The 20,757-nt window shown below is 46.5% G+C and overlaps 1 protein-coding gene across 3 annotated transcripts in view; it reads right to left on the bottom strand.

The window, feature by feature from the left end:
• Nucleotides 1-1,220: 1,220 nt before the first annotated feature.
• LOC130276496 (blastomere cadherin-like) overlaps nt 1,221-20,757 on the bottom strand; it is a 220,022-nt gene continuing 200,485 nt past the window's right edge. For all 3 annotated transcript variants that reach the window (XM_056525963.1, XM_056525964.1, XM_056525962.1), the window contains exon 9: nt 1,221-1,357. The gene's annotated coding sequence lies outside the window, so the exon portion shown is untranslated. The remainder of the gene's footprint in view (nt 1,358-20,757) is intronic.

Below are 20,757 nucleotides of genomic sequence, written 5' to 3'. Positions count from 1 at the left end.
TTTTGACCTTATGAACTATGTTACTATGTTACTCCCATCGTTCCACCGAACACATTTATTGTAAAGTGTAGGGTGCTAAGCAGCGGATTGGTGGGGCTTCTGCCAGCAGAGATTGGTGTCCTAGTCTGTGGATAACCCTTTAAGAAAATTTCTTCACAAAAAAACAAAGAAAGTTTCTTGCACTAGTTCTGGGATGTTTATAAGAAAAGCTGTCTACCATGGTAATCTTGTGTCCTATGCTGTCGAGATTGTAAGATTTTCCACTGGTCCTGAAAACTGTCCTCCATTAGGAAAACTGCCCAGCAAGCAGAGAAAATGGGTGGTCATTACTGGGGTGTGAAGGTTGTACTGCTAGAGAAAGAAGAATGAGATGATCTAACAATGCTAGAGACCGATTCCAGTGCCAGTGAATTACCTGCTGAAGTAGCCAAATGATTCACTAAATGTAGCAGATGGCCTCTATGGAAGGATTTCAAAACTGTAGGGAGCCTATACTAGAATATTATCTAGGTATGGTGGGTCACTTCATGGGGACTCAAGAAGCAGTTGCCAGACCTCACAGAAGAGCTACGAGGTGACAGGCAGGAATGAACAACTAACCTGAAGAAGCTTATCCTGCAGTCACTCCATCTGAAAGTGTCAGCCCCTGGCACAAACAATCCAGGCATCTTAGATCCAGGCTAGGGTAAAAGACCCATCTTTCTTGGGGACTGTGACCAAGTGAGTAAAAAAGCAGTCTAAAGGCTTAGGGATAAGCTTTATTATGTATCCCATAGGGCCAACTTACTGAACCACAAGGACAAAAATCAAGGAGCTTGCCCAGTACCTCAGCTAGACAGAGTAGGGAACCATTTTATACATTTTATATATTAATGTATATTAAAATAATTATATATTTTGATTGTTGATTTAAATGTTTGTTTATATCCTATATGGGAGGAGCTAATCATTTTTTCTTAGTGTCCAACTCTGAGTGACAGCAGATAATGCTCATGGCCTTTGTCATTTATAAACACATCTTCATACATTTTAATACTTTAAAGGGGTTGTCTGCTCTAAATTTATTTTGGTAAATAAAAAATTGAAAATGCCCATTGTATGTGTCATATTAGGTTATATGTTCAGATAATGTGGTCAGTGCTGCTGTATACAAGTATCCCTATCTATAATCTGGTACAGAGATTTCAGCTTCTTACAGATTGTGGTTATGTACTCACCTTCTGCTCACTTGTACCCATTTTGTTTGGCTGGCATCCATCTTGGACAGGGTTATTGTTAGACCTTTTGCAGGAATCCCCTGCGCTGTATTAAGGACATGTGTGCTCAAAAGGCTGTTACTTCCCCCAGACATTGACTCCTTTAAAATATAAAATTAAGGTTAGAGAATTAGAAGGCTTATTAATGTTTCTTCCCAAACAGAATTGAAGGACACCAGTAACCATAGAAATAATCCCCATGTTGCATTTTGCAGACCGTAAGGAGCAAGAATTGTTGAAAATAATGGAAATCCACAGTATCTATCTATCGTTGGAGGTAGTAGACATCCTTTGTAGTCAGTGCTTCTCAGCAGGTAAAAGTATTGGGTACAGACTCACATGGACAGGTCATTGGCCATTTTGTGCCCACTGACACATTCTTAAGGACTGCTAGAGGATTGTTTTCACAAAAGTCACATTACCATACAATACATTTCTATACATGTTTAACATTTTACCGAACAAGCATATAAAGGCCTAAACAATAAACAATGCATTCAGAAAGACCCTTTATTTTTTTTTACATATTGTTATGTTGCAGCCTTGTGCTAAAATAAATGCTGAATATTTTTGCTGCATATTTTGTGCAACTGATTTTGCTACCCATTAACATTAAAGGGGTACTCCACTCTTAGACATCTTATCCCCTTTAACATTAGTTTAGGTGCACTGATTTTATGCACAGGTGTGATGGTGTAGTTGGAGTGTACATACACATTTTTTAATGTGTATGCAGGGCCTGTGATAAATATGGCGCTATTACACGTTTTTGGAAATTTCACTTTAGTGCACCCCTTTGTTTAATCCCCTTTCTGCAACCTTTTTCACCTGTTTGACTTTCTACAGCCAGTTTTGTAAGCCAGGTCTGGACTATGTTTGTTTGCTATTTTAGAAAAGTAGCATATCAAAAAACTCTTCCCACTGCAAAGTGAAAATGCAAAAGTGTGTACCTAATGCAGTTTAGTCAAAATCACTTTGTGCAAGTGCGACAAATGTACACCAAAAAGCAGTGTAAAAAGCTTGATAAATGTCCCCCATTGTCTTGTTGGAAGGTGAACCTTTGACTCAGGCCAAAGGTTCCAGAACATTCTGGATTAGATTCATTAATAATAAGTATGTATATTTCTCCATTCAGCTTTCCCATAACCCTGACCAGTACTACAGCATGATCTTGCCACCGCCATGTTTCACTGTAGAGATAATAATGGGCAGGTGATGAGCAGTGCCTGGTTTCCTCCAGATATGATGTTTGGATTAACCCCTTAAGGACGGTGGGCTTATCCATACGCCCCCATTTCAAAGTCCTTAAGGACTGAGGGCTTATGGATACGCCCGTGGGAATTACGGTCCCCGCCGCTCGCCGGGCGGGATCGGAGACGGATGCCTGCTGAAATCATTCAGCAGGCATCCTGGCAGATAGCCGGCAAATACTAACCGGTGGTCTGCGCCGGTTCCGGGTCACATGTGCCACGATGAACCGGAAATTGATCATCCATACAGTACTGGGGGAGCGCCACTGTTGCCACCCCCCCAGTACAGCAGTGATTGGGCAGCCGTAGTGACCGCACCAATCACTGCAGTATGGGGAGGGGGGTGCAAGAGCACGCTGCTCCGTTCTGCCCACCATTTCCTAGAAATCTGGTGTGCAGGATGGAGCCCAGTGCTTCCATCTCCCCCCTCATACACTAAAAAGTGTTAAAGTGCCCCCTTTCTGTGGCCCCTTTGCACAGAAAGCAGTCAGGGAAAGCATTAGGTTAGGTAGGGACAGTTAGGGGTAAAAAAATTATTTTTATATTTTGGCGTACCGTTTGTAGGTGTCCATGGGTCTTTAGCACCTTTAGCTGCGTGACCCCAGCCCTACAGGGTTGCTGCGGTCTGTCTGTCAAACCCCCCCCCCCCCCCCGTTTTTTTTTTTTTTTTGCTAAACATGTGGCGGGCCCTCTTAGCTGTGAAAGAGTGGTCCACCACCGTTAGCTAAAGCCCACCCGCCGCTGATCAGTCCTGTAGTACTGACCAGCATTTTTTTGTGGTGAAGGTGCTTTTTCGGGGATTAAACCATCTTATTTTTTTGCACCTATAGGTACCTGTGTGCGCAGCCTGTTCCACTGCTGTCAGTGATTTATCACTGATCAGCATTTTTTTGGGGTTCAGGCGGGTGCATTTTTTTGGGGTTAAGTGTTTTATTATTTTATTTTTCGGGTTTTTTGTGTGGGGGTCTGTATGTGCCACCGGCCACTGTTCTTATCTTAGTGGCCAGACCCCCCCACTTACTTCTGCACCACCTGCTGCCACCAAGTGCTAATCAGTGTGCACACCACTGATTAGGTAAACTTTTTTTGCACTAGAAGTTTTTTTTATGTATTTTTTTGTTGTTGTTTAGTTTTATTTTATATTTTTATATTTTTGTTCCAAGGGCGGGTTAGTTAGTTAGTTAGGTTAGGGAGGTAGTATCGCACACACACACCAATAAAGTTTCCCCCCCACATATGTACATTTCACCCCCCATTAGAGTAGGGAAATGGCCCGCAGGGCGTTTTAGCGGAGGAGGCATATGCTTTACTTGCCTCCGACTCTGAAAGCGCCTTAGAGGACGAGTAAGACCCCACCTTGCTTATTTCCTCGTCGTCCTCATCATCTTCTGATGATGAGCCACCAAGGTGGCGGAGACGGCGCCAAGCGAGGCCGCAAACCTCCTCTGCTCCTGACCCTGTGCCCCACACTAGTATGAGTCCTCCTGGTGCTCATACTAGTCAAGCCCCCCAGCCAAGTTTACTGGTGCCCCGTACCGGCGAACTTGTCTAAACTCAGCCAGCGGACCATGAGCCCGTGATTCCTGAGTTTGTCGGCGACTCAGGAATCAAGATTGACATCCTCGTTTTTTTTTCAGTGAATACTTTGTCAATCTGATGGTTGACCAGACGAACCTGTATGCCCAATAGTTCGTCGCCGCAAACCTGGGCTCATTTCTAGCTAGACCCAATGAGTGGTTCCCAGTTAATGCAGCCTAAATGAGGACATTTTGGGGCCTTGTGCTGCATATAGGTCTAGTTAATAAACCCAGTGTCAGGCAATACTGGAGTGGGGACATCCGTTACCAGACCCCGCTCTACAGTATGGCCATGGCACATCCCCGGTTCGAGGCCATTCGGAAATTTTTGCATTATGCTGATAATGCGGCATGTCTCCCCTGAAGTGATCCCGCGTATGACCGCCTGCATAAAATCAGGCCGGTCATCAATCACTTCGGGGCCAAATTTTGGGAGGCCTAGGTCCTGGGGCAGGAGGTCGCTATTGAGTAGTCTCTCATCAGCTTTAAGGGGAGACTCCGCTTCCGGCAATACATCCCAGCCAAGCGAGCGCGGTATGGCGTGAAGATGTATAAACTTTGCGAGAGTACCTCAGGGTACACTTGCAAGTTTATGGTGTATGAGGGACGAGAGTCCCATATTGAACCCCCAGAATGTCCCCCCACTCTGGGTGTTAGCGGGAAAATTGTTTGGGGCCTTTTGCACCCATTGCTAGATAAAGTTTACCACCTTTACGTGGATAACTTTTATTCTAGTATCCGTCTCTTCACATCCCTCGCCGCCAGATCCACGGTCGCTTGTGGGACAGTCCGGAAGAATAATAGAGGCCTTCCGCCCCATCCCCTACACGGCTCCTATCCCCTGGGGTGAGTCCCGTGCCTTTTCCCATGAAAACCTGTTGCTGGTCAGGTGTAAGGACAAGAGGGATGTCCTTATTCTCGCCACAATTCATGGAAATGGCAGCAGCACACCTGTCTCTGTGTGAGGTACCGTGGGACCGGTCCTCAAGCCCGATTGTATTCTGGACTACAATCGGTATATGGGGGGGGGGGGGGGGAGTTGATCTTTCCATGTGGAAAACACTGAGAAGATACAAAAAAGTTGCGGTCTACATGGTACAGGTTGCCATGTACAACTCTTTTGTACTGTCCCAGTACACTGGCAACACAGGGACATTCCTGCAGTTTCAAGGGGTAGTTCTAAAGGCCCTCATCTTTTGTGGCCGCCAAGGAGCTTGTCAGAGTGCCTCTGAAACTGTGGGCCCCCCGGATCGTCCCCAGCCAACACTTTCCAGGTGAGGTCCCCCACACTGGAAAGAGGGGACGATCCCAGAAAAAATTCAGAGTGTCACAGGAGGGGGATTCGGAAGTACACGACCACTCAGTGTGACACTTGCCCCGATCATCTGGGCCTCTGCATTAAAAACTTCTTCAGGGAGTATCACACTTCCAAAGAGCACTACATTTTTAATCCTTCTCCCTAATTTCAATTCCCCAGAATTCGACTCCAAATGATCCAGTCCAAAGAACATTGCCTTTCAAATTTTAAAACCAACCCCCCCCCCCCCCAAAAAAAAAACAACAAAAGAAACAAAACAAAACCTCTTTCCCAAAACCCCTGATATCTTCCCCCACCCCCCCACAAAAAAAAATGGGTCATGGGAAACAGAGTCAACAGCATTGGGGGTTTGCAGTTGCCTCAAATGCGCAGCGCTCTCTCCCCACCTGAGCAGGGTGCGCATTTGAGGTAACAGAATAGGGACAGCCACACACATCACATTCCCAGAATGATGATTCAGAGCATAAGGTTTGGGGCGGGCATAATTTTTACTTTCGGCTATACTCTGGGTCATCATTCTGGGAATTGGCATATCAGTATTAAAATTGCAATTTTCATTTCCCTCCCCCCCCCATAGTACACTTCATCCATTCCTCCACTTCTCCACTTCACCCCTATACACCTTCCCTAGGGGGTGTACTGTTTGTAATCGTCTCACATGTGAGTGTTGCTTTCTTGTATTTTCCTCTGAATGTATGTAACTGTCAGGTCCGTAAGAAACATCAGTCTCAAATGCAAAGAGTTCTCGCTCATGAGCTCTGTCTTATTTCCAGGCGACAATTCGGAGTCACATGTTAGTTGTTCCCAGAAAGATGAAGCAGAGCCTAGGTTGTAAATTGCAATTTCTCAATCGGCTCCATTGGGGGACACAGACCGTGGGGGACACAGACTGTGGATGTCTCTAGGAGGTATGACACTATGGCAACAAAAATTGGCCCCTCCCAGCAAGATATACCCGCCTCCAGGCCCTGAGCTAATCAGTTTTCAGCTTAGTGTCTGAAGGAGGTGGACATGGTCTGGATTTCTCCAGACCAGGTCTTATGTTTTTTTATTTTCCTAGTTAGGGAATGTGTTAGTTTTTTATTCCTTTTTCTTTCATGTTTTCAGGTGGGGACTCAGGAACTGCGGGTCACTGTTTCCCCATTGCGATTGAGGGGGTACAGACATTGCGTATATGCGCTGTTCACCCCCTCTCGCCAACGGTCAGCGCCTGGGGTTGTACCTCATGGGTCTGGGTATCCCTATTTCCCTGCTCGCCTCGCTCGCACATGGTAGCTCGGCGTGATGCAGGTAACAGAAAGCTGACTGAAGACTTCACAGAAGACTCCATTAGGTAAGTTCTTCTGACCAGGTGAGTATATATTTTTCTCCCTTTAGGTGCTGACTTGCAACCTCTGGAGACCCTCATTTTTGGGCCACCTTTCAGGATCTAAGGGGCTGGTCTGTATTGGGGCTCTATCTTTATTCAAGCAGTTGCGAGCAATGGCATTTTGGGCAGGAAGGGGTTATCTTTATTTTAAGTACATATGTGTGTGTGTTTTTATACTATGCGGCTGTCAGCCGCAGCGCTTACTACTTTGTACTGTTCAGCGCACGGAGCGCCGACTTACTTTCAGTTTCGGCAGCAGACAGCTGCCGGCTGACATGTGTATCGCCCGCTCACTTCCCCACGGGCGCAGACGCGACTGACATGTGCGCCCGGGGCAAGGAGCGGGCGCCATTACTATTCTTCTTCACGGCGGCCGGGGCCACAGGGCCGCCAGAGCTTACTGGGGGCGTGAATCGCCCTCCAATCCAATGTCCGTACCCAGAACTGTTCCTCCCTCTAAACAGACAACTGGAGCATTAGTTTCCTATTTTGTCTGTAAGAACTGTAATTCCAAAATGCCTGGTTCTGCTGAACCCACTTGCTCTGCCTGCTCCTCTGCTGCCCCAGACCCCATGGTACCCCCGGATGCTCTTTCAATTCCGGTGGATTCGGCCGCCCCTCCAGCAGTTTCTTCCCTATCCCAGTATAAGGCTGACTTGACTCATGTCTCCCGTTCGGTGACTGAGGCCTCCCGTGACATGGTGTCTGCCTTGAAGAAGTCTGCCCTGCGCCGGCCCTCTAAAGGGACCCGCTCCTCTTCTCCACATACCTCACGCTCTCACAAGCGTACTAGGGGTGCATCATCTGACTCTTCCATTGAGTCTTCAGGTAGACGTGGGCGCTCCCCTCGTGGGTTCGCCCCTCCAGGTCTGGTCACAAACGTCGCTCCTCCAGAGGACGTTCCCGCAGTCGCCACTCTGCCTCGCCAGAGCCGCGTACCCGGTCAGGGTCGCCCCCTCCAGGGCTGCCTCGACTCGTTCACATTCCCCTGGTGAACTGGTGGATGAGGCTTTTGATTCGGCATCTGACTCGGAGGACCGCTTGGATTCAGTTGAAATTGTGAACTCATTGGTTGCGGCCATAAGAGACACCTTTCACTTAGAGGACCCAGGATCTTCGGACGTGACTCCTGAAGTACCCTTTCATTGTGCTAAACTGGCACCTCAAAGGTTCAGCTCTCACGCTGAATTTGACACCCTTCTGGAATCTGCATGGAAACATCCAGACAAGAGGTTCCCTGGGAATGAAGAAGGTTCAGGTGCGTTACCCATTCGACAAGGACCTTGTCTCTAAGGTGGTTTCCCCTCCCTCGGTGGATCCACCAATTTCCCGCCTCTCTAAGGCTACTACACTGCCGCTAGCAGATGTGGCTGCTTTCAAGGATTTGACGGACAAGAAGTTGGAGTCCTTAGCGAAGTTTGCCTCTGAAGCAACAGGCTCTTCTCTGCTTCCCACCTTCGCCTCGGCATGGGTGTCCAAGGCCCTATCGGTGTGGTGCTCAAAACTCCGTCAGGGTATCCAAGCGGGATCCCCCCCAGAGGATCTGTCCGCTTTGGTTCTCCAATGCTCTAAAGCTGGGGACTTTCTGTGCACAGCTTCCATGCAGTCAGCCCGTTGTGCTGCCTTTGCTATGGGTCACCTAGCGGCCCTCCGCCGTTCCATGTGGCTTAAGGCTTGGGATGCGGATGTCGCTTCTAAAAGGTCTCTCAGCGAGCTTCCTTTTACTGGTACTCGTCTTTTTGCCAAGGGCCTTGACGAGATTATTTCTGAGGCGACGGGGGGTAAGAGTTCCTTGTTGCCTCAAAATAAGGCTCGCTCTACTTCCCAGATGAAGTCCTCTTCCTTTCGGTCCTTTCGGACTTTTGGCCCCAATAAGGGGTCAGGGCAGGCGACTTCACGGGACAAGAAGCTTCCCTCGTTCCGGGCGCGCCCGTCTTGGAAGTCGGACACCAACCGTTCCGGCCGTTTTGCGGCCAAATCGGGCAACCGCAAACCCACTTCCGCATGAAGTGATGCCCCCACCAGCAGATTTTTCTCGGGTGGGAGGTCGTCTCTTATTTTTTCGAGACATCTGGACCACACACATTCAGGACTCTTGGGTCAGGGACATGGTGTCCAACGGATACCGAATCGAGTTTGCCTCCCTCCCGAGGGATCATTTTTTTCAGTCCCGGGCTCCCCGGTCTCCTTCTCTGGCGAAGGAGTTTCAGGAGGCTCTCCGGTCCCTGCTTCTCCAGGAAGTTATTGTCCCCGTTCCTCCAAGGGAACGTTTTCGGGGTTTCTATTCCAATCTTTTTGTGATTCCCAAGAAGGGCGGTTCGGTGCGGCCAATCCTGGACCTCAAGCGTCTCAACCGTCATCTTCTCTTCCGCCACTTTCGAATGGAATCCCTCCGTTTGGTAGTGGCATCCATGGAACAAGGTAGAATTTCCTTCTTCGGTGGACATCAAAGATGCATGCCTCCATGTTCCAATATTTCCCGGCCATCAACTGTACCTCCATTTTGCGGTTCCAGAGGGGCATTTTAAATTCGTAGCCCTCCCCTTTGGTCTGGCCACTGCTCCTCGTGTCTTTACCAAGATCCTTGCGCCAGTGATAGCCCTGTTGCGGTCGAGGGGAGTCTCAGTGATCCCTTACCTAGACGACCTTCTCATCAAGGCTCCCACCAGAGTCCAGACCCTGGAGAATGTGGATCTCACTCTCAAGACCCTGGATCGCTTCGGGTGGATGGTAAACAGGGACAAGTCTGTCCTTTCTCCCACTCAGTCTCCGATCTTCCTGGGACTTCAATTCAACACGGCCTCTGCCCGGTTTTGCCTTCCGCCGGACAAACGTCTGACTCTCCTGTCAGGAGTCTGCTCCCTTCAGGCCCAGGTCCCAGTTTCCATCCGCGTTTGCATGGAAGTCTTGGCTCGGATGGTAGCGGCCATGGAGACCGTACCCTTTTCTCAGTTTCATTACCGTCCCCTTCAACTGGCGATTCTCTCTCGATGGGACAGATCTCCTCTGTCTCTCGATCGCAAGATTGCTCTCCCTCGTCAGATCAGTCAGTCTCTGCTCTGGTGGCTCTGCTCCCCCTTCTTCTTCAGGGGCGATCATTTCCTACCCTCCACTGGCAGGTGGTTACAACGGATGTCAGTCTGTCGGGCTGGGGCGGTGTGTTCAGGGACTGGACGGTTCAAGGCCTCTGGTCTCCCCGGGAAGCTCTTCTTCCGATAAACATCTTGGAACTGAGGGCGATTCTTCTTTGCCTTCTTCATTGGGAGTTCCTGCTTCAGTCCCGCCCTGTCCGCGTCCAGTCGGACAACGCCACGGCCGTGGCATACATAAATTGGCAAGGTGGCACTCGCAGCTCGGCAGCCATGGCCGAGGTGATGAAGATTCTCATCTGGGCGGAAAACAAGGTTCCGGCCATTTCGGCCATTCACATTCCGGGTGTGCTCAACTGGGAAGCGGACTTCCTCAGCCTGTCCTCGGCGACCCCGGCGAGTGGTCCCTGCATCCGGAGGTCTTCGTGCAGATCTGCGACCTCTGGGGCATTCCAGACGTGGACCTCTTCGCGTCTCGGCACAATCGGAAGATCCTTCCGTTTGTGGCGAAGTCCTGGGACCCCCTGGCGCTAGCTGTGGACGCCCTAGTGATTCCTTGGACAGGGTTCGCTCTGCCCTATCTGTTTCCTCCCCTTCCGCTCCTTCCCAGGGTTCTGAGGAAGCTCAAAGCGGAGGGCGTTCCCGCCATACTGGTAGCTCCAGATTGGCCCCGAAGGTCGTGGTACACCGACGTGGTCAGGCTACTGGACGACACTCCACTACGCCTTCCACTTCGTTCGGACCTGCTGTCTCAGGGTCCTCTTTGCCACCCCAATTTACAGTCGCTGCATTTCACGGCGTGGCGGTTGAGACCGCAGTTTTGAGAGCCAGCGGTTTCTCTTCCCAAGTCATTCGCACCATGCTCAGGGCTCGTAAACCCTCCTCGGCAAAAATTTACCACCGTACTTGGCGGTCTTATTTTCGTTGGTGTGAAGCTCAGGTTTTGTCTCCTGTTACTTTTTCTGTTCCCCGTCTTCTCTCTTTCTTGCAGTCGGGTTTGGAACTGGGGTTGTCTCTCAGTTCCCTTAACCCCTTAAGGACTCAGGGTTTTTCCGTTTTTGCACTTTCGTTTTTTCCTCCTTACCTTTTAAAAATCATAACCCTTTCAATTTTCCACCTAAAAATCCATATTATGGCTTATTTTTTGCGTCGCCAATTCTACTTTTCAGTGACATTAGTCATTTTACCCAAAAATGCACGGCGAAACGGAAAAAAAATTCATTGTGCGACAAAATCGAGAAAAAAAACACCATTTTGTAACTTTTGGGGGCTTCCGTTTCTACGCAGTGCATATTTCGGTAAAAATTACACCTTATCATTATTCTGTAGGTCCATACGGTTAAAATGATACCCTACTTATATAGGTTTGATTTTGTCGCACTTCTGGAAAAAATCATAACTACATGCAGGAAAATTTATACGTTTAAAAATGTCATCTTCTGACCCCTATAACTTTTTTATTTTTCCACGTACAGGGCGGTATGAGGACTAATTTTTTGCGCCGTTATCTGAAGTTTTTATCGGTATGTTTTTTGTTTTGATCGGACTTTTTGATCACTTTTTATTCATTTTTTTAATGGTATAAAAAGTGACCAAAATACGCTTTTTTGGACTTTGGAATTTTTTTGCGCGTACGCCATTGACCATGCGGTTTAATTAATGATATATTTTTATAGTTCGGACATTTACGCACGCGGCGATACCACATATGTTTATTTTATTTATTTTTTTACACTGTTTTATTTTTTTTATGGGAAAAGGGGGGTGATTCAAACTTTTATTAGGGAAGGCGTTAAATGACCTTTATTAACACTTTTTTTTTTACTTATTTTTTTGCAGTGTTATAGGTCCCATAGGGACCTATAACACTGCACACACTGATCTCCTATGCTGATCACTGGCGTGTATTAACACGCCTGTGATCAGCATTATCGGCGCTTGACTGCTCCTGCCTGGATCTCAGGCACGGAGCAGTCATTCGTCGATCGGACACCGAGGAGGCAGGTAAGGGCCCTCCCGGTGTCCGGTCAGCTGTTCGGGACGCCGCGATTTCACCGCGGCGGTCCCGAACAGCCCGACTGAGCAGCCGGGTCACTTTCAGTTTCACTTTAGAAGCGGCAGTCAGCTTTGACCGCCGCTTCTAAAGGGTTAATACCGCACATCGCCGCGATCGGCGATGTGTGGTATTAGCCGCGGGTCCCGGCCGTTGATGAGCACCGGGACCGACGCGATATGATGCAGGATCGCGGCGCGATCCCGCTTCATATCGCGGGAGCCGGCGCAGGACGTAAATATACGTCCTGCGTCGTTAAGGGGTTAAGGGTCAGGTTTCGTCCCTTTCTATTCTTTTCCAGCGTCCTCTGGCTTCTAATTCTCATGTCTGGACCTTTCTTCAAGGAGTGGTGCATGCTGCCCCTCCTTATCGGTCACCTTCTCCCCCTTGAGACTTGAATCTGGTTCTGGGGGTCCTCCAAGGTGAACCTTTTGAACCCCTGAGAGAGGTGTCCCTGCGCCTCCTTTCTTGGAAAGTGGCGTTTCTTGTTGCTATCACCTCCATTCAGAGAGTGTCTGAATTGGCAGCTCCCTCCTGCTGTTCTCCGTTTCTGGTGATTCATCAGGACAAGGTTGTCTTCCGGCCAGATCCTTTCTTTTTGCCTAAGGTTGTTTCGGCCTTTCATCTCAATGAGGACACTGTTCTTCCGTCCTTCTGTCCCGCTCCTTCTCATCCTAAGGAGCATTTACTCCACAAACTGGATGTGGTTCGGGCTGTTAGTTCTTACCTCTTTGTCACTTCTTCGTTTCGTCAGTGTGATTCCTTTTTCGTCCTTACGGAAGGTCGTCGCAAGGGACAACCTGCTTCCAAGGCCACCATTTCTCAGTGGATCCGGTCTGCCATTTTGGAAGCCTATCGCTGTAGGGGGAAGGTTCCTCCCTTCAGGGTTGTGGGTCATTCTACCCGTTCTGTTGGGGCATCCTGGGCTCTCCAGAACAAGGCCTCGGCCTCGCAGATTTGCAAGGCGCCTACTTGGTCGTCTTTGCACACTTTCTCTAGGTTCTACCGGGTTCATACCTTCGCATCGGCTGATGCTAGTCCTGGCCGTAAAGTGCTGCAGGCGGCAGTGGAACAGCCGTCTGCCTAACTCATCTGCCCACCCAAGGGACGGCTTTGGTACGTCCCACGGTCTGTGTCCCCCAATGGAGCCGATAGAGAAAAGGAGATTTTTAACACTTACCGTAAAATCTCTTTCTTGAAGGATCCATTGGGGGACACAGCTCCCACCCTTTTGGGTTTCTCTTTGGTTTTCTGTCCGAGGGTGTGTTCAGTTATATTTTTTCTTCTGGTTCTCGGACAGTTCGTGTTTTTTCCTTGACCTGTCGGTCCTCTCCTATTGCTCTGGTACTAAAACTGATTAGCTCAGGGCCTGGAAGCGGGTATATCCTGATGGGAGGAGCCGACTTTTTTTGTTGCCATAGTGTCATACCTCCTAGAGACAGCAGCATACATGCACGATCTGTGTCCCCCATGGTCTGTGTCCCCCAATGGATCCTTCGAGAAAGAGATTTTACGGTAAGTGTTAAAAAATATCCTTTTTCCAAAGCTACCCTTCATCCATTCCTGGAAAATACATTTAGGAAACACCTGTGCATTCAAAATTTCCTCTTTAGCACTATACCCATTCCTCAGGGTGGGTACTTTCTGTAATGGTGTCACATGTGGGTGATTCATTTTTGTATTTTCTTCTGAATGTATGTAACCGTCAGCTACTGATATGCCATAGGCCTCAAATATGAACAGACCTCTATGACTTCTGAGCCTTGTTGTGCGCCCGCCCAGCACGTTACCCCATATGTGGATGTGTTTCCATAGTCAGGAGAAAAAGCCCTCCAAAATTTGTAACCCAATTTCTCCAATTACCCCTTGTGAAAATGTAAAAAAATGGGTAACCCCAGATTGACAGCTGAACAATTTCAGACCTTCCTTAAACGGCTAGATAAGAAAGTGATTCCGATTTAGGAGGAAGTGAAGGAACGCAAGAAGGAAAAATTCATCAGAGATAGAGCGGACTAGGAGTCAGGCAAAATCTTTAACTGGCACCGTAATATTCCGAATCAACGCCGTCAACGCCCAAGGAGATGTCCAGAGCAATCCAGAAAGACTGAATGCTGGACTACCGACTCTGGCTCAGACTCCAGCACAGAGGCCAATGTCCAGGGGGACACAAGGACTGTTCCCACCGGCCAAGTGGCTAGGTCGGGCGAAACTCCTTTAGGCGTCACACCCGGAGGGGTCTAAAGAGACGACAAAAAGAAAGGTGGCAAGCGCAAGCAGGTCTCCTGGAGATCGTAGGAGCTCCTGATGCACAAGACACCACAGGTAAACAAGATAGTAACATCATTAACCTCACTGATACTGTGTTGCCAACAGAATGTTTAGATTTATTGTCCAAGGGTTTAAATTACTGTATGACACAAGACTTTGATTTTACTGAATTTGAATTAGATCTACAGCAAGATATTTTTGTGGTATGGGCCGGTTCACCTGACATATTCTTACAATTTGTAAATTACTTAACCCCTTAACGACGCAGGACGTATATTTACATCCTGCGCCGGCTCCCGCGATATGATGCGGGATCGCGCCGCGATCCTGCATCATATCGCGTCGGTCCCGGCGCTCATCAACGACCGGGACCCGCAGCTAATACCACACATCGCCGATCGCGGCGATGTGCGGTATTAACCCTTTAGAAGCGGCGGTCAAAGCTGACCGTTGCTTCTAAAGTGAAACTGAAAGTGACCCGGCTGCTCAGTCGGGCTGTTCGGGACCGCCGTGGTGAAATTGCGGCATCCCGAACAGCTGACCGGACACCGGGAGGGCCCTTACCTGCCTCCTCGGTGTCCGATCGACGAATGACTGCTCCGTGCCTGAGATCCAGGCAGGAGCAGTCAATCGCCGATAATGCTGATCACAGGCGTGTTAATACACGCCAGTGATCAGCATAGGAGATCAGTGTGTGCAGTGTTATAGGTCCCTATGGGACCTATAACACTGCAAAAAAAATGTAAAAAAAAAGTGTTAATAAAGGTCATTTAACCCCTTCCCTAATAAAAGTTTGAATCACCCCCCTTTTCCCATAAAAAAAAGAAAACAGTGTAAAAAAAATAAATAAACATATGTGATGTCGCCGCGTGCGTAAATGTCCGAACTATAAAAATATATCATTAATTAAACCGCACGGTCAATGGCGTACGCGCAAAAAAATTCCAAAGTCCAAAAAAGCGTATTTTGGTCACTTTTTATACCATTAAAAAAATGAATAAAAAGTGATCAAAAAGTCCGATCAAAACAAAAATCATACCGATAAAAACTTCAGATCACGGCGCAAAAAATGAGTCCTCATACCGCCCTGTACTTGGAAAAATAAAAAAGTTATAGGGGTCAGAAGATGACATTTTTAAACATATAAATTTTCCTGCATGTAGTTATGATTTTTTCCAGAAGTGCGCCAAAATCAAACCTATATAAGTAGGGTATCATTTTAACCATATGGACCTACAGAATAATGATAAGGTGTAATTTTTACCGAAATATGCACTGCGTAGAAACGGAAGCCCCCAAAATGGCGGGTTTTTTTTTTCGATTTTGTCGCACAATGATTTTTTTTTCCGTTTCGCCGTGCATTTTTGGGTAAAATGACTAATGTCACTGCAAAGTAGAATTGGCGACACAAAAAATAAGCCATAATATGGATTTTTAGGTGGAAAATTTAAAGGGTTATGATTTTTAAAAGGTAAGGAGGAAAAAACGAAAGTGCAAAAACGGAAAAACCCTGAGTCCTTAAGGGGTTAAATTCTAATTCATATAACATGTCATTTACATATGAATATAACACCACTACCATCAACTTTCTTGATGTGCGAGTCACCGTTGAGAACAATACCATTCAGACATCTACGTATACCAAACCAACAGCCACTAACTCTTTACTAAAATATGATAGTTTTCATCCTAATCATACTTTACATTCCCTGCCCTATGGACAATTTGTACGTCTACGACGTATTAGTAGCAGCATTACTTCTTTTAATTTACAGGCGGATGCCTTAACTAAAAAATTGCAAGATCGGGGCTATCCTATACAGTTAATACTACAAGCCCGAGAAAAAGCCATGAAGAGGGATCGACAACAATTACTACACCCCAAAAGAAAACATACTAATACTCACAAGAGGGAGTTTTTTCGTTCATATTCAAACACAGTTCTATGTCCAATGCGATTAGGACAGCTATTAATCGCAATTGGCACATAGTATCCAGAGATAGTTTTTTCCTGCATTGTACTATCTTCAAACCAGTGGTCTCTTTTAGAAGGTGTAAAAATATAAAGGACATACTAGTAAAAGGCAGATTTGAGAAGATACAGGAGGATACTTGGCTTCAGAGATCGGTTGCTCCGGGTAACCGCAGATGTGGAAACTGCCGTTCCTGCAGCCAAATGCTTCCTGTCTCATTGGTACAATTGGGCCAGTATACACACACCGGATGAAAGATTTCTTTACATGTCGCACATGCTATGTAGTCTATGCAGTGATCTGTGACTGTGGCCGATATTACGTCGGCAAAATGGTCCGATCACTGCATAGACGTTTCAGTGAACATGTACGATCATTGAAAACTAAGGTAGGATCACCGCGTAATCAGCCATATGTTGGAAGCACATGGGGTAGACCCGTAACAAATAAAATTTTGTGGTTTAGTACGGATGAATCCGTTAGCAACAGGTGGCGACCGCAACACTGAACTGTTAAAATGTGAGACAAGGATAATATTGAGATCTGAAGCACTCGGTCCACTGGGTTGCAATGAGAGGAGTGATCTGAACAGTTTTGTCTGTGACTAGTGATAGATGAAGATTAGATATAAGGGTATTGCATGTGGTGCTGCCTTTAAAACCACTCCACAGTGTGATACACATATATTTATATTTTTTATTATGTGTTTTATAAAATTATATTGACAGTAATTTTTAATTTTTTTTTTTTATTTCATTGTCAGCCTTGCCGTGACTAATAAAGTTGTTTCAAATGGGACAGGGATTTAAGGGGTGGGATTAGCTACTTGTTAAAGAAACATTTGTTGCCGTGCGTTTGACCTGCTCTTTCAATAAATGTGAACAGACGGATCTGAGTGCCTCAACATTGTATTCTTCTACATATTATTACTACATGTATCCTTGCGAGTGAAGAGCACTGGTGGTCTGGAGCAGTGAACTGGGTGTGGTTGAATTTCCATTCCGAAGAATCGGAGGGTGGGGTGAGCAGTACCAGCTGAATATTCTTCTATACAGACTACCTTAAGGTGAAAAAAGGGCTCAGTCCTTAAGGGGTTAAATGGGTACTTTTGTACAACAAAACCTTTTAAAAAAAAACATTAAAAAAAAACCATTACCCTTTCTAATATACTTAAAGGGGTATTCCAGGATTTTTTTATTTGACTATGCTACAAGGGCTGTAAAGTTAGTGTAATTTATAATATAGTGTCTGTACCTGTGTGTGACGGTTTTCTCACAATTCTTCTGTGATTTTCACCCCACTATTTATTTTTAACAGCATACTAAATGACTTGTCTCAGATTTTTCCCAGGTTGCAATGCGGCCGAGACCTGACTCACTAGTCAGCTGATGACAGGGAGCCTGTCTGCTTCAATGGGTGGAGGGATTGCTTGGTGGGAGAGAGAACAATCTGCAACTAATGCCTAAACAGCTGTAGGCACCCTGATTGAAAACCACAGGTCTTTTGAATAGATGCAGTTCATTTATGTTTCAATGGGTGGGGTGGCTAATGTGTGGGAGAGAGGAAAATGGAATTATGGGATTTGTAGTCAAAAAAGAAAAAAACTCAAACAGGAAATACCAGTTCACAAAAAGCTAGCCACAATATTATGGTAATATCACAACATAGCTATTTAGCCCCAATGCAAGCGCAGATCCTTCCTAAGCATGTCTGTCCTATCAGACTGCAGCATTAAAACAGAGAGGAGGGGGTTACAAAGCAGCCTAAAGTGATTAGATGAGGAGACCCAGCACACCACAACAGACTCAGGGAGGAAGATGAGTCATGCAGAGTGAGGACATGCCCTCTCCAAAGCACAGGATGAAAAACCAAGTGAGCAACAGATATATATGTAAGTGTCTATCGCCTATATGTACAGGATTAGGTACTAGATAACATATAAATGATTTAAATTTTTGCTTACCTGAAAATTTCAATTCCTGGAGTCCGTAGGCAGCACAGTATGGGGGTTAAGTACGTCCTCCTGAACTTATCAGTAGAGATATTACAGCATAATGAAACCAATTAAAGTCATTTACCTATCAATTAGAGCCCCTCCTCCAGTGCATAAAGGCCCCCCAAACACACACATACAACAGAGTCATTTTATAGCATGCTTATTTATTCTGGGTGGGAAGTCTGTGCTGCCTTAGGACTCCAGGAATTGAAATTTTCAGGTAAGCAAAAATTTAAATAATTCCTGGACGTCCTACGGCAGCACAGTATGGGACTTGAGTAGCAAAATAACAAAGGGAGGGCATTATTTCTTAAATACTTCTTGTAGCACTGTTTTACCTAGGGCTGAACTACCGGACATGTCAAGACGGTAATGGGGCATGAATGTAGAAGGTGTTGCCCACGTAGCTGCTCTGCAAATTTCCTGCAAAGGTACATATGAAGCTTCAGCCCAAGAAGTTGAGGTTGACCTTGTGGAGTGTGCTCTAAGGATTTCCGGAGGCTCCAACCCCTCTTTCTGGAAAGAGAATCTGATGGTGTTCTTAATCCAGTTAGATATGGTCGACTTCGCAGCTTTAGAGCCTCGAGACTTCCCTGCGAATTGGACAAACAAATGTTCTGAGCACCTGAATGAAGCTGTTTTCGAGATGTATTCTAATACTGATCTTCTCACGTCGACCTTTGAGATCTCTGCGTCTTCAGAGAAGGCTGGCAAAATAATTTCCTGCTGAAGATTAATAGAAGAATGGATTTTAGGAATAAACCCATGCAGGGTACGTAAGATCAAAGCATCCCCCATGTCACGGAGATAAGGCTCCCGGCAAGACAAAGCCTGAAGCTCACTCGCCGAGCAGAGGCGATTGCCACTAAAAAAAACAAGTCTTTCATGTGAGAAACTTAATTTCAATGGCATCAATAGGTTCAAATGGATGATCAGCCAGACACCTTAGCACCAACGAGAGATCCCATGAAGGAATAGGCGCGAGGAGCTTAGGATACATGTTGTTGACTCCCTTAAAGAATCTCTTTATCAGCGGGTCCCTCGAGAATTTTCCATCTAAGAAAAAGTTCAAGGCTGCAAATTGGACCTTTAATGTAGATAGCTTCAGCCCTTTGTCAAGACCTTGTTGTAGGAAGTTTAAGATCATAGGGATTGTGACGACTTCATCTGGAAATGAGGACTTAAATATCTTCCAGACCCTGGAGTAACATCTTCTTGTACCAGGTTTACTGGCATTTGATTATGTCGAGATTACTTCATCTGACATACCTTTATCCTTGAGTGCAACTAGTTCACACTCCAAGCTGTAAGGTTCATTACTCCAGATCTTGGTGATGCATCCCCTTTTGTTTATTATGAAACAGATAATAGTCTTCCGGGGATTCCTGAGAATCCGAGGAACAGGCACTATTATTGTCAGAATCCGATGGAGATACTGCCCTCTGATGAACCTTCCGCTTCTTAGAAGGGGAAGCTTCATCGGGGATTAAAGATGTAATACGTTTTTTAAACCACGAAAAGAAGGCACTTGCCTCATCTCCGAAATTCCGATCTCGATCAGCGGGATCAGATTGCTGGGAGCACAAATCACACAGATCTCTGTGTAGGTCATCCGGCAGGGGAAGAGAGCAGGAGCTGCATTGCCTATGCTTAGACTTCCTGGATCGCTTGCCTTTAGACGTAGCGTCAGACATCTGCAGTAATACAAAGTGGTAATTGCAGAAACCAATATCAGAAAGCGGAGATATATAGTAGACATGCAGAATAAATATGCATATGGATAAATAGATGCCTATAGTAGCAAAGCCAAAGCCTGGTTGAAATTCTACAGTAATTCTGCATATAATCAGGTTACTTCACAGTAAACTTAATAAGACACATAAGGGACATGCATGAGGCAAAATGAAAACTTCACAGTTTCATATGCAGAGCAAAAGCTTCTTCACGGTAGACTTGATATACAGACTTATGTTTGCATCCAGTGAGTCCCGCTGCCCTAGAACAGTGCATAGGCAGCGGAGACTTAGCTACTGGCCCCTAAAGAGTAGAGACGCTGCCGCCGTTACCAGGGTAATCGTGGTCCTCCGGCCGCGTCACTTCCGGCCGACGGGTACCCGCGAGGAGCATCTCCAACCTAAACCCGGGAGCACCAAGATGGCCGTGCGCATGCGCTAAAGACCTACTTCCTGGACGCCATACCGCGCGTTGCGCACGTACCCACGTGTCTTCCGAGAAGATGGCCGCACGCATCGCACCGCTGCCTGGAACGCCGGATGCGATGGATAAGGTAAGGGCTCTTCACAGACGCCCCCCTCAAAGATAGTACTTCACAGTAACTAAAAGACTCCATAGTGGCTTCACAGCACCCTAATTCTTGAACCTAAAATGATAAAAAGAAAACACAGATGAAAAGAAAACCCTGTGCACTACATAATACCCCTTCTGTAAGCAGAAGATAAAAAACTCTGTTGTATGTGTGTGTTTGGGGGGCCTTTATGCACTGGAGGAGGGGCTCTAATTGATAGGTAAATGACTTTAATTGGTTTAATTATGCTGTAATATCTCTTCTGGTAAGTTCAGGAGGACGAACTTAACCCCCATACTGTGC

The sequence above is a fragment of the Hyla sarda genome, chromosome 6 (genome assembly GCF_029499605.1).
Source record: "Hyla sarda isolate aHylSar1 chromosome 6, aHylSar1.hap1, whole genome shotgun sequence".
Taxonomy (NCBI): Eukaryota; Metazoa; Chordata; class Amphibia; order Anura; family Hylidae; genus Hyla; species Hyla sarda.
The sequence above is the reverse complement of the archived record's forward strand: the minus strand, read 5'-3'. Positions and strand labels throughout refer to the sequence as shown.